The following is a 14,100-nucleotide window of genomic DNA, read 5'->3' as shown; positions in this document are numbered from 1 at the left end:
AAAGCTGCCTTTTCCTCTGCACCCGTTCTTGTCCAACCAGACCTGTCGTGCCCGTTTGTGGTGGAGGTGGATGCCTCTGAGTTTGGAGTAGGGGCGGTACTTTCTCAGGGGCCGTCTACACTCACAAATCTTAGACCGTGCGCTTACTTTTCTAGAAAATTTCCCCCAACCGAACAGAATTATGATATAGGCAATCGTGAGTTACTTGCTATAAAATGGGCGTTCGAGGAGTGGAGGCATTTTTTGGAGGGAGCACGCCATCAGATCATGGTACTCACAGACCATAAGAACCTTGTATATTTAGATTCTGCTAGAAGGTTGAATGCTCGACAAGCTCGTTGGGCTCTTTTCTTTTCCCGTTTTAATTTCCTGGTTACTTACCGACCCGGTTCCAAGAATGTGAAGGCAGATGCCCTATCTAGGAGTTTTGGTATTCCGGAACCTCCTGAGTCGGAACCTGAGACTATCCTTTTCCCTGGGGTGGTTCTCGCAGCTGTCTCCTCTGACCTCTCACCGCTAATTCAGGATGCACAGCAATCAGCCCCTGAAGCACTTCCAGAAGGCAAACTCTTTGTTCCTTTACCATTAAGGTTGAAGGTGTTAGAAGAGACGCATGCCTCAGTCCTTGCTGGTCACCCCGGTATCCGGGGAACTCAGGAATTACTTTCCAGAACTTATTGGTGGCCTCATATGAGTAGGGATGTTCGGGCTTTTGTCACTGCTTGTCCGGTGTGCGCCAGGGGGAAGAGTGTCAGGAGACGTCCTGAGGGGCCTCTTCTTCCCTTGCCCATTCCGTCCAGGCCCTGGACACATCTGTCCATGGACTTCATCACAGATTTGCCGCCGTCACAGGGGAATACGTTCATTTGGGTGATTGTAGATCGGTTCTCCAAAATGGCACATTTCGTTCCTCTGAGCAAGTTACCAAATGCCAAACTGTTATCTGACATGTTTATTAAGGAGGTGGTGCGGTTGCATGGGATTCCTGAGGACGTGGTCTCAGATAGAGGTGTACAGTTTGTCGCTCGCTTCTGGCGAGCTTTCTGCAGGAAATTGAATATTGGTTTGTCCTTTTCGTCTGCCTTTCATCCCGAGTCGAATGGGCAAACTGAGAGGATGAATCAAGAATTAATCCAATACTTGCGACTGTTCGCGTCTGACAATCAACATCTGTGGGTTAACTTCCTACCTCTCGCCGAGTTTGCCATTAACAACCATGTAAATTCGTCTTCTCATGTGTCGCCGTTCTTTTGTAATTATGGTTTCCATCCTCGATTTTCTTTTTCTCCCTCAGTTACTGACATGCCGTCTGCGGACTCTGCCATTAATGAACTGTGCACAGTTTGGGCCCAGGTTCGTAAGAACCTTCAGGGTTCCCAGGATAAACTTCTTGGTCAAGCTAATAAAAGACGCACGATCTCTGCACCATTCGTGGTTGGGGAGCAGGTATTACTGGCCTCAAAAAATTTGAGACTCAAGGTTCCATCCTTAAAGCTGGCTCCCCGCTTCGTTGGTCCGTTCACCATCTCCCATGTGGTCAATCCTGTTGCATACAAACTATCTCTTCCGCAGTCGTGGAAGATTCATGACGTCTTCCACAAGGGGCTGCTGAAGAAATATGTAACCCCAGTTCTGCCCGCCCAGAGCCCGCCCTCTCCTACTCTTGTACAGGGGGAACTGGAGTATGAGGTAGAGCGTTTGATTGATGCTCGGCGTGTGAGAGGTACTTTACAGTATCTGGTACATTGGAAGGGTTTTGGCCCTGAGGACCGTACATGGATTCCTGCCCGGGACGTACATGCACCACTGTTGGTTCGACGGTTCCACAGCGCCTTTCCCCTCAAGCCTGCTCCAGGCCATGGGGGTCCAGTGGCCCCCCGTAGAAGGGGGGGTACTGTAAGGACTGGCGGTTCGCGGGTCCGTCATGCCCGCACTGCCGGTCCTGTCACACGTGCGGCTGCTGTGCGGCGCAGGGGGGCCCGGTCCTCGTCACCTCCCCTGGCCGCCGGGTTGCCAGGGACGCGGTGGGTGTTGCCCCGCGTTGCTTCCTAGGTACCTTGGCAACCAAACATGCGTCTCCTGTCCTGCCTCCTGCAGGGCTGGGGGCGGGTCCCCCAGTGCTGCTGGGTGCACTCAGCTGCTGTCAGGCTCCCCGCCCCAATCAGCTGCTTGGGCGGGAGCTCTGACAGCATTTAAACCTGCTGGTGTCTGCAATCCAGTGCCAGTGTTAGTTTTGGATTTCCTGCTACACCAGCGTACTGCATAGTTCTGACTCCTGACTCCTGTTACTGACCCTCTGCCTTTGGACCTGACGTTGCCTTTGCCTGACCCTCTTGTACCGCGTACCCTCTTGTTGCTGACCCGGATCGTCTGACTCTCCTTGCTGTTGTTTGTTCCAGTGTCTGTCTGTTCGTTAGTCCCCGTATCCCCCTTCCTTAGTGAGTGTAGGGACCGTCGCCCAGTTGTCGCCCTGGGGCTTAGCCCAGGGGGGCAAGTAGGAAGGGACAGGGGTGGCGGGTATTTTCAGGGATCTCCAGTTTCCCGGACCCCGAGTCCTGATAGTAACACTGGCCGAACGGAAGTCGGATCCCTACATCCGACCAGCAACCTTGAAGCCCACTATGGAGGCTGTGGCGGCTTTAGCCAACCAGGTACAGTCCTGATATATAGATCTATATTTTGACATTAGAAAATACCAATGAGGGGCGTGGCTTCGGCATGACCAAGTGAGGAAGCAAGGAAGGAGAGCTCCGGGCCCATACTACATTAAAACAGGCTGGACACCCAGATTATCAGCAAAATTTCAAAACGGAGAGGTATGGCAAGAGGGGGCAGAAAGAAAGGGAGCGCTCCGCCAGCCACCATCACCCTGATGAGCAACTATTTATGCAGCACAGCGGCTTCTTCTCCCCATCGCACCTCAAACATGGCGCCGGAGGAACATGTGGCAACAACTGTAGAGAGGGCTCCGCAACCTCCCCTTCAGCGCTCTCTGTGGGGAGAAGCAGACACCGCTCACCACCAAGGGGAGAGATCGGGATTTACAGCAGGTGCAGGGAATCCCCTCCAGGAACCGGCATACGAGCAGCTGCAGAGTCTGGCACTCTCCCCCGCTCAGGACTTGAGTAAAACTCCTGCACAGACAGGACAAGGCAGTGCCGCTGGGTCCTTGCCAATCACAGTGAAAAGCACCCCGGAGGCACTCAGTGTTAACAAAGGAAGGCAGAGAGACACACACAGAGCAGGACCACAGTCTCCATATATGCCTGCTAATGGGGAAACCCCCGTACACTGCAGCCTCCTCAAAATGGCGCCCGGTGACCACATACTCACTCTCACAGAGGACACACTGCAAGCTGCATCACCACCTCAGCAGAGTAAGAGCAAACCCCCTCCATTGCACAACATGGAACAGTGTGCTACAGAGGCTGATGCACAACAGGTCCTAGCAACCTCATCCTCCAATCATGGAGTCTCCTGATCAGGCAGGAAATATGTCCCCATGAACAGTCCAAGCAGCCCCCTGCCTCACCACCTTCCCACCTCATGTCCATCGCCTAATGTGGCGGAAGGGGACCACGTTCTTTGTTTTTTCATGGGGTTCCCGCCAAGAGGCATCCCCGCCCGCACAGCAGAGCTCCACCAACACCACACCACCACACAAGGGGACCTCCAGGGCATCAGACGTAAGGGCACTAATAGTCCCAGCAGCAGCTCTCCCTGCACAAAGGAGCCCACCCTCCAGACAGGAGACTCATAGACAGGAGATAACAGGTTGGAGCAGACACCAAGTCTCCTCAGTACCCCCACTATGTTACCCACCACCAGGTGGAGATGCAGGCCTCCACCATTATGCAAGAACTGCCCCCACCGGCACATATCATTGCACAAGATGGCGGCTCCCGCTCCCCACTGCTCTCCACCCAGTTAGCCAATTCCCAGCCCTACAGCCCTGATCCAGCAATTAAAGAGGCACCCCCCACCTCAGTTGGAGGATTGAAGAGCGACACAAGGGGAACACAAGCAGGCGGTGGACATTTGGAGATAGGTCCCCAGCTCATGGTGGAAGTGCAAGCCACTGAGGGCACAAGAGGACTGTCCCCATTAGGCCACCAAGTTACAGGAGCTGGAGCTGTGGGCCTGTCTTGACCCCCAGCGCAGGGGTATCGGCCTAAAACATGAACACGGGTCTAGAACACAGTCATGCCCTGCTTCCCCCATCTGGAGGTGATCACAGCCTCGCACAGGAGGCAGAGGCACTAGACGCAAACAAGTCACCTCTAAACACGGCCACAATGAGGGGCAGAAGCACGGAGATGCTACAGAAAGTGGAGAATACAGCAGGCAGTTCATGTGTCTCCAACATATCTCCCCCCCACCAAGGGAGTCATGACTATACGATGATTGAACTACGTGAGCTACGTGCTCAGCTACAATCTATTCCTACTAGGGAAGATATGGAGGCGTACGTCTCGCGGCTAGAGTCAGCATACAAGGCCCGAGATCTGCTCCGTCCGCCAAGATGTACACCATCTGGGAGAGAGGGTATCGACGATCAGGGCGATGTGGCTTCTCTTGCTGATAGAGTGGAGTGCCATGAAAATACCCTAGCCACTGTATTTACACTTTCTAATGGATTCTCTAGACGACATTGAGAACAGGGGTCGCAGGAACAATGTCCAAGTTAGGGGTATCTCTGAGGATATTGAGCCCTCTAGAATAGAGATGACTGTATGGAACATCTTCAATGACCTACGAGAGGCCCCACCAGACACCCCACTTGAGATGGACAGATGTCACATGGCCCTTGGACCACGGTCTAGGGACCCTAACAGACCGCGCGTTATAGTGTGCAGAATTCACAAATTCCAACTGAAGGAAGCCATAATGAGAGGAGACCATGAGCGACGAGACATACAATATGAGGGGGCACGGCTTCAAATATTGCCGGACTTATCCAGAATCACACTGGCAAAACGACGGGCCCTCCACCCCACTGATGGAAGAGCTCCATTGCTGAGAGATCGCATACAGCTGGGGGTTCCCATTTCGCCTTCAAGTCCGGCACAGAGGAAACTTGAGAGAGCTCAGACACCCGAAGAGATACCGGCTTTCTGCGAGATGCTCAACCGCCCGATCCCTGACATTCTAGGCTGGCTAACCCTACCCTCTCTGCCTGGGAATGAGCATCCTCAACAGCCATACAGGGGACCTAGAAGGAGGAGAAAACGCCGAGAGGGACGAGATGGAGCACGCCCACTACCCGACCCCCCACGTGGCTGATCCAGACTAAAGGGACTCTGCTCATGTCCCTGCTTTACAGGTTTTATAGGCTGCTAGCATTCTGTTCCTGCTGATACTTAGTTAATGGTTTCCCATAAAGTTACATAATGACCATTGTCGCTGCGCGGTGGGCTGGGGGTGCCTTTCGGGGTGGTCTAGCTGCTGATGGAAAGCGCATCCCAGATTGGTCGTCTCGCGGGCAGTTACTAGTTTTTTTTTCCTCCCCCGCTGTCTCTTATTTTTTAGGGGCGCAGGCGTCTTCCCCACTTGAGGGGGAGTGGTGGGTGCGCTCCAACTGTTCGGCAGAACTTGTCCCACTAAAGGGACTGCCAACACTATAGTTCTGAGAGAGCTGTATATTAGTGCTTGAGTTACTTGTTATTTGTTCCCCCCCCCCTTCCTTTTTTTTTTCTTTTCTCTTTCCTTCTTTCTTTCCTTCTTCTTTCCTTCCTTTCCTTCCATTCGAATATGCCTCCTGTCCACAGATGCAGACAAAGCCTTTGACAGGATTAACTGGGATTTTCTGCAAGAAACCCTCGGGCATTTGGGACTGGGCCAGAACATGATGTGCTGGATCTCTAGTCTATACTCCTCCCCTTCAGCGGCGGTCAAAGCAAACGGGCAGTTTTCCACTCCAATGGTACACGACAGGGGTGCCCCCTCTCCCCTCTTCTTTTTGTCTTGTGTCTGGAGCCTCTCCTCGTCTATATTCTTGCCAATACGAACATTAGAGGCGTTCAGTTAGGGGGCTCTACGCACAAGGTAGCCACATATGCAGACGACCTACTGTTCTTCCTTTCAACCCCCTGCATTTTCCTCCCAAACCTTTTAAATGAACTCCGCATATATGGCACGCTATCAAATTTCAAGATTAATTATCAAAAGTCTGCTGCACTCAACATATCCTTATCACACTCCCTATTTTCTGAACTAAAAGACTGTTTCTCCTTTCGGTGGGCCAGTGACAACATCAAGTATTTGGGGATCTACCTTACTGCAGACATCTCCAACCTCTACGCAGCCAACTACCCAAGCCTATTAAATAACATCAAAAAGTATCTGACAATTTGGACTAAAGGCCTTTTCTCCTGGTTTGGTAGATGCTCAATAATAAAGATGAATATCTTGTCCAGAATTTTGTACATTCTCCAAGCCTTGCCGATTCACATCCCCATGTTATTTTTCCGACATTTATATTCACTACTCTCAAGATTTGTCTGGACAGACAAGCCTCTCCGTATAGCTCATTCTGCCTTGTCGAGAACCAAAGAGGGGGGCCTAAGCCTACCAGACATGGTGGCCTATCATCAAGCCTCTCATTTACTGCGTGTGGTTGACTGGTATAGACACACAGAGTTTAAGCAATGGGTTTCTTTGGAACAGATATTCTCCTCCGTACCCCTGACAGCCCTACCCTGGATACAGGGGGACATCCCTCCAGAGGCCACTTCGCACCCTACAATTGGTCCTACGCTTAAGGTCCTCACACGAGTCTTTCCAAACAAGGGCATTTCACCCAGGCCTTCAGCACTATTTCCCATTTTGGGGAATCCAGCTTTTCCGACTAGCTTAGAGGTAGGTGGGCCAAGCCTTTGGATCCGGAGTGGGAGATGCAGAGCAACCCATTTTATATCAGAGGGACATTGGCTATCGGTAGACCCACTAGCAAATATCACAGAACCCACACCACTGACATACTGGCAAATCCTCCAAATCAAACACTTTCTCCTCTCTCTACCCACTGGCCTGGGATTCTCTAGAGCAAAAACTCCATTTGAACAACTCTGTAGTGGGACGGGCCCCTCTCGACACACCCTCTCTCACATGTATAAGATTCTATTTTTGGACACTGAGACTTCACCACCATCATATGTTCTCGCATGGGAAAGGGACTTGGCAACATCGTTTACACCAGAAAAACTAAATAAAATCTACACCTTCACACATAAATCCTCCATTTCAAGTAAGACCCAGGAAACAGGTTTCAAGATCCTCTCACGTTTGTACACGATTCCCTCCCAATTGCATAAAATGATAACCGCTGGTCCGAGGTATGGCGTATCTCCTCCAAATCTACGGAATATGCACTTCCAAATTTACCTGCATTTTTTCTCCTACATCTTAGCGAGATTCCCTTGTACTCCTATAAGCGTTCTGTGGTGAGACATCTGGTTGACGCAGCAAGGACATGTATCCCAAATCTGTGGCGACAATCATCACCTCCCTCTATTTCAATGTGGTTTCGTGAGATCATGGAGATGGAGGACCTTACAGCTTCCATCAAACACACACAGGACAAGTTCTCAAAAAGATGGTATCATTGGACTGAGTTTCAAAATTCAGAGGAGTACAAGAACCTATGTGCCTCATGAGCTTGTTGGACCCTGCACCCAATGCACAATTCTGAGCCCTCATCCCATCATTCTTAGGTCTTTCTTACCTCATCTGTCAGGGAATGTGTTTTTTTTTTCCTGTTTTTTTGCTTTTTTTTTTGCCTGTGTTGCTCCCTATGTGTCTCCTGCCCTACCCTTGCCCCCCTCTTCCCCCCATTTGCACTCTCCCCCCCCCCCCCTCTGAGGTTTATGGGAGCCAGTGGACAATTTCCAAGTGATTTGGACAGTTAGGTTAAATAGGTAATTCAATTTAAGTTTTCTTATTTGGGTAATTTCCACATTGATTAAGCAAAAAACCTGCTACAGCCATGTCAGTTGATAAGAGTTAAGACAATTGTAACAGGATCCACATGCTGTTTCTGACAATGTGAAACTGTATTTGACTCTGAAAATATATAAATAAAGAAAATTAAAAAAAAAATACCAATGAGTGTAAATACAGAGGGAAAAAAGTAGAGCATGATATGTTTTTAAAACATAGCTGCGGAAAAAAAGACCCTGTGAATAGATATATGGATTTACATTAGACCAAATATGTAGAAAAATATGCTCATCTGAAAGCAGCCTATGTGACTTGGGTTTTATTAAGAGTGAGTTTTGGTTACTTAACCACTTGGTGCTCTATCTAGTTCTTCATGGGCATACGGTCACTGTTTGCCCCTCCTACTCCTGTGGGCATATAGTACATAACAAATGGGCTCTGCACCCGGGTATGTAGACAGTGGATATCTGTGCTATATGAAACTTCCTACATTCATTTATAGGCTCTATGCCTGTTACATTCATTAAATAAATATCATGCAAGAATTCTATAACTGGCCGGGCAGAGAGTTTCCTTAATGCGAATTAATCTAGCTTCCTTGCAAATACTTTGCTGAAAATCACAGAACCCTGCTGCCTGCCAAACAGCTTCAGTGTGTCACAATGATGGTACTATTCAGTGCTGCTTTTACTTCTGAGCATTTAATCCAGTAAATCATTAGGCCTGCTGGTTGTGCACAAAATGATTACAAATGTTTCTTTGCCGTTTTTAATAAAAAGTAACTAACTGTTACATGCATTACTTGCCAACGTTTCCAAGTACTTTACAGAGCTCATACCTCTAAGGCTCTGCCTAGGTCTCTGTGCACTAGAATGAATTGTGAACTGCGGAATGTCTTAATTCTACCGAGCTGCTTGCCAATAGAAAAAAAGGACCAATTAAACTTTTAAACCTAGGATTGAGTGAAAATTCAGCTGACATACAACATCAGATGTATGGAAGGAAAAGTGGAGGCTGGGAACTTATCCTCTGCACAGAGGTAACTTTGGGTCTTCCTTTCCTGGGGTGATCCTCATGAGAACCAATTTTGATGGTTTTCATGACTGCACTTGATCGGCAACCCGACCTTTGCATAATATAACTGATGGTCTCAAACATATTAACCCTTTCCAATCGCATTTCCAACTGCCCAGCTCTTATTCATTTTGGATGGGAAAGCGAATCATGGATTCCTTGGAATTACTCAATAGAAAAACATAGAAATGAACTACGATGATGATTTTATTAGCAAATTTTGAAAATTAAACCTTTCTGATACAGTGTTGGTCCTCATCTGAAATGAAGGTTTCCCTACATAACTCCATTGGTGGGGTTGAGAGTCGACACGTCTCTAACAGTATGCAGGACAGCACTTCCATGTCAGAGGCTGTTCTGTATATGGATGCTACAGTATGAAGGACAGAGCTCCAATGTCGGAGGGTGCTCTACATATGTATGTTACACTCCAATGGAGAGCTGTCCTGCATACTGTAACATACATATGCAGAACACCCTCCAACATCGGAGCTCTGTCCTTCATACTGTAACATACATATGCAGAACAGCCTCCTGTTTCTAACAGCACTGTCCTGTATACTGTTAGAAACACGTTGGCCCTTGTCTACCATCAGAGCTATGCACGGAAATCTTAATATCGGACAAGGGTCAACACTAGATTGGAAAGGGTTAAGAAGGCAAAAAAATTCCACAAGGCATATCTGTTAATTGAAAACCATTTTAGGTAACTACCTCATGAAACGGATTGAGAGTATGCCAAGAATGTGCAAATCTGTCATCAAAGCAAAAGGGGAAACTTGGAAGAATCTAAAATATAAAGCATCTTCTGGTTTGTAGCGACAAAAAAATCGCGATATCGCCGCAAGAAAAAGCAGCGATATCGCACAGAACACCAATGCGATATTGCTGCGATTTTCTTGTGGCGATATCGCTGTCACCCGTGTGAAAGAGACCTAAACCCAACGCCCCAACACACATTTTGCCCTGCTTCGTCTAGGCAAAGACTTCATTGGAATTTGTCAAGTGTAACATGTCCTTTTCAGAAGGAGAATGTTAACACCCAGTTGTCAATGTATTCCTATTTTCCAGGAGGATTGACAGAGGGATGGCATAATGCTCAGGTCTAAGAAAAGATGATGAAGCACTATCATTATTTCATGGGAAATGCTAGTATTTGTTAACATGGGCATATGATTAGGGCTGATGCGTGATCTTTAGGGTGCGGGCAGACGAGCGCATAAACGGCGCGTTTTTGCGACCAAACGTATATACGTGACCATCTGAGGCAATGGTTTCGAATGTATTCGTTCACATGGGCGATTTTACGGCGCGTAAAAACGGCAATTCGAAAAAAAACGGAACATATGCGACCGAAATACGCGCCAACGCATATTCGATCGCCGAAAAGACCGTTTGCAAAGTAGGAACAAACGAAAATACGCTTTCTAGCTCTGGTCGTGATCGGTGAAAAACGATCGCTCGGGCGATTATACGTTGCGCTCGTGCGAACGTAAATACGCCTACGCTCGTCTGCCCGCACCCTTACATGTGGAGAACCCTTTTATTCGGTCGCTTTTAACAATTGAGTTGGTTGGGTATTGCTGGGTGTTCACAGTATTGCAAAAGGAAATCATGTTTATTTGGTCATAAATCCTAAACCCCCAATAATTATGTCTCTACGTTATTACATGTGACTGGACGTTGGTTAATAGGCTTAGTGGAAGGGCAATACTTAGCGGTTAAGGCCAACTATAGAGTAGGAGTAATCACTGTATGAAACACTCGACTCCGGCTCTTTTTCTTTATTCTCGGGGTTAGATTCCTTGTTACCATTTTAATTACAAGGTTTGCAGCATCAGTCACTTTCAAACAAGCAATGTATTGACTTCTGAAACCCATTAACTGCTCATATAACAAAACCAGATATTGACTTGTTTTGAGATGGAAAGGAAGGGGAAGCCAAGGTCATTATCCTCAATGAAGTAGCAATGAAGCTCCAGATTTACGCAGAAGGATATTCTGTGTCCTTACACTAATTTGTCCAACATTATTTTCATTCTCATTAGGAGTTCGCTGAAAAGAATCTAGCTGCTTAGGTGTAATAAATGCTAAAATGAAAAATATGATACAATGAAATGTGAACGGCCTTTCTAGCCACATAAATGCACATCAATGTTATTTTATTATGGGGCCTTGTCTCCTAATGCACGGCTCAGACATGATGACATTTTACTCCCTGCTGAGTAGCAAAGATTGTACTAATAGAAATATCAATTAGATTCTTGAAAAGTCATGATTTGTAAATGGACCTTTACTTATGGTAGAGGTGTAGCGAAACATTCCTTCACCTAGGGCAGTGGTGGCGAACCTATGGCACGCGTGCCAGAGGCGGCACGCAGTGCCCTCCCTGCTGGCACGCGTCACCATCGGCCGCTCACCACATTCGTGAATGCCTGCAGGGGCCGCGGCTTCCCTGCCGACATTCACTCAGCGCTGCTATCTGTGCTGATCCCGGCGCACACTGTGAGTCAGTGTGCAGCCAGGATCCTCCTCCCCTGTCCCCCCGACGTCTCCTACTTGGTTCCGCAAGAGCAGGGGGAGGAGGCATCTAACAGCACACTGGGATCAGGCAGGGAGGAACGGCACTCTCACGAGGAGGAGGGGTAGGTATGTGGGGCTGGGGGCGGGCATTATGACTGCTGGGAGAATCGCTGGGGAGGGGAGGCATGATGACTGCTGGGAGAATCGCTGGGGGGGAGTTGAGGCATGATGACTGCTGGGAAAATCGCTGGGGGGGAGGGGAGGCATGATGACTGCTGGGAGAATCGCTGGGGGGGGGGGGAAGGGGAGGCATTATGACTGCCGGTAGAACTGCTGAAGGGGCATTATGACTGCTGGGGGAACGACTGGGGGGCATTTTTACTACTGGGAGAACCGCTTGGGGGAAGGGGGGCATTGTTATTGCTGGGGACTGCTGGGGGTGGCATTGTGACTGCTGGGGGGGTATTATGACTGCTCGGGGAACCGCTGGGGGGGCATTATTACTGCTGGGGGACCACTAGGGGGGGGCATTAGTACTGTTGGGGGACCGCTGGGGGGGATTATTACTGCTGGGGGTCCGCTGGGGTATGTCACTCTTATTACTGCTGGGGGTCCGCTGGGGTATGTCACTATTATTACTGCTAGGGGGGTGTCTCTATTATTTCTGCTGGGGGGCCGCTGTGGGATGTCACTATTACCGCTGGGGGGGAGGCACTATTACCACTGGGGTATGTTTACATGTGGCGGAAATGAGCAGGGCTGTTTCAAAACAGACAGCATGCAGATTTTGACTGCTTTTTGGATGTGGAAATGCTGCAGAATTTTCCACAGTATTTTCCGCTGGAGACATTCCACAGTATTTTCCGCTGGAGACATTCTCCAAAAAGCAGTTAAAATCTGCTCGCTGTCTATTTTGAAGTGGCCCTGTCCTTTTTAGAATGACAGGGTAAAATCATATGTCGTGATAAGCCCTGCCCCCTGATGGGTTGGCACTTTGCAATAAATAAGTGGGTTTTGGGTTGCAGTTTGGGCACTCGGTCTGTAAAAGGTTCGCCATCACTGACCTAGGGCAAAGAAGCAGTTTGGCCCCCCATGAAACTTAAGTCTATACTTCTGGATGCAACCATCACCAGGGCCATGTGATTACTGCAGTCAGTCACTAGTTCTCTTCTTTCGGCTTTTAGCTACAACAGTCACATAACTTGCTGTCGGTGCCATCAGCACTCTTCACCAAGAAATGATGGCCAAAAGAGACCGTGCGCCAGTGAACAGCACCGGAGGAAGACCGGGGAAAGTTAGTATATCTTTTTATTTTGATACAATAGACTGAACATCCTTTTAAAAACAAATGCTCCTGGATCTTCCCTCAGTGAGCAGCCATCTGTGGCTTGTAGAGCTGTATGTGGGCTTGTTTTTGGCAGGATGACTTGTAGTTTTTAATCTGAGTCATTTCAGGTGTAAATGATTTTTTCATTACTTTTCATTCTTGTTCAGGGGAAGTGAGATGAACAGAAAACTTTCAAATTGTTTTTTTTTAGTTTTCTTTTTAAACAGAATTAACCATGTCGGATAAGTGTTATATTTTATAAAATGTGTTGTTACATATGTGGCAATAGCAATTATGGGTAGTTTGTTTTGTTCTTTTTTATCTTTCAATATGTAAATCATCATGTAAGGGGGAAAAAGTTGTAATTTTTTTTTTCTGTAAAAATGTTTAGTTGCCGATGTCAGCAGTAAATGTGACATCTGAGGGGTTAAACGGCATAGAAAAGTGGTTAGGTGAGCAAATGCACATATTTTCACCTCTTTTCTGTGAAAAAAAACACCACTATCTGTGACAGAGAGCAAATATGTTCTCTGATTGATAAGGAAGGAGGTTATGATATTAAGAAATGTTCCTGTCACTCCTTCCCGGGGGCACCTCCGATCATCCAGCACTAACCCCTCTCAGCTCTGCACACAGACATGTCAGCAATACATTCAGTATTCCCAACTCTACTTCAAATAGCTGTACCTCCTATTCTAAAAGTGCTACAGACATGCTTTTTGTGTCAGCAAGCACTAATAGAATTGGAGTTGCCGTGTTTTCCCGATAATAAGGTCTACACTGATTTTTTGAAGGGGTGGGGGGTTAAATATAAGCCCTCCCCTGAAAATAAGCCCTAGCTACACTATATGTAAAGAAAAAAAAGCAATACTCAAATACTCACCTAGCAGCCAGCGTTCGGGTCCATTGATGTCATTCAATGAATGGCTGTAATTGGTTATTTGAGCACCGGCTCTTATTAGCTGACATGGCACTCGATTAACCAATTTAGAGCATTAGCTTGCTGGATGCGGCGTATTAAAGCCCCACTACCAGGAAGAACTGCCCTGTCAGCGTGCCGGAGGACACAGAAGCCTGCAGCAGCGACAGAAACCAGCGACAGTGACCCGAACGCCAGCTGCTAGGTAAGTATTATAAGTCACCCCCCAAAAATAAGACACTGTGCTTCTATTGAGGCAAAAATAAATATAAGACCATGTCTTATTTTTGGGGAAACACGGTACAGCTATTTAAATTAA

This window comes from Eleutherodactylus coqui, chromosome 7 (assembly GCF_035609145.1).
Source record: "Eleutherodactylus coqui strain aEleCoq1 chromosome 7, aEleCoq1.hap1, whole genome shotgun sequence".
NCBI classification, from domain to species: Eukaryota; Metazoa; Chordata; class Amphibia; order Anura; family Eleutherodactylidae; genus Eleutherodactylus; species Eleutherodactylus coqui.
The sequence above is the reverse complement of the archived record's forward strand: the minus strand, read 5'-3'. Positions refer to the sequence as shown.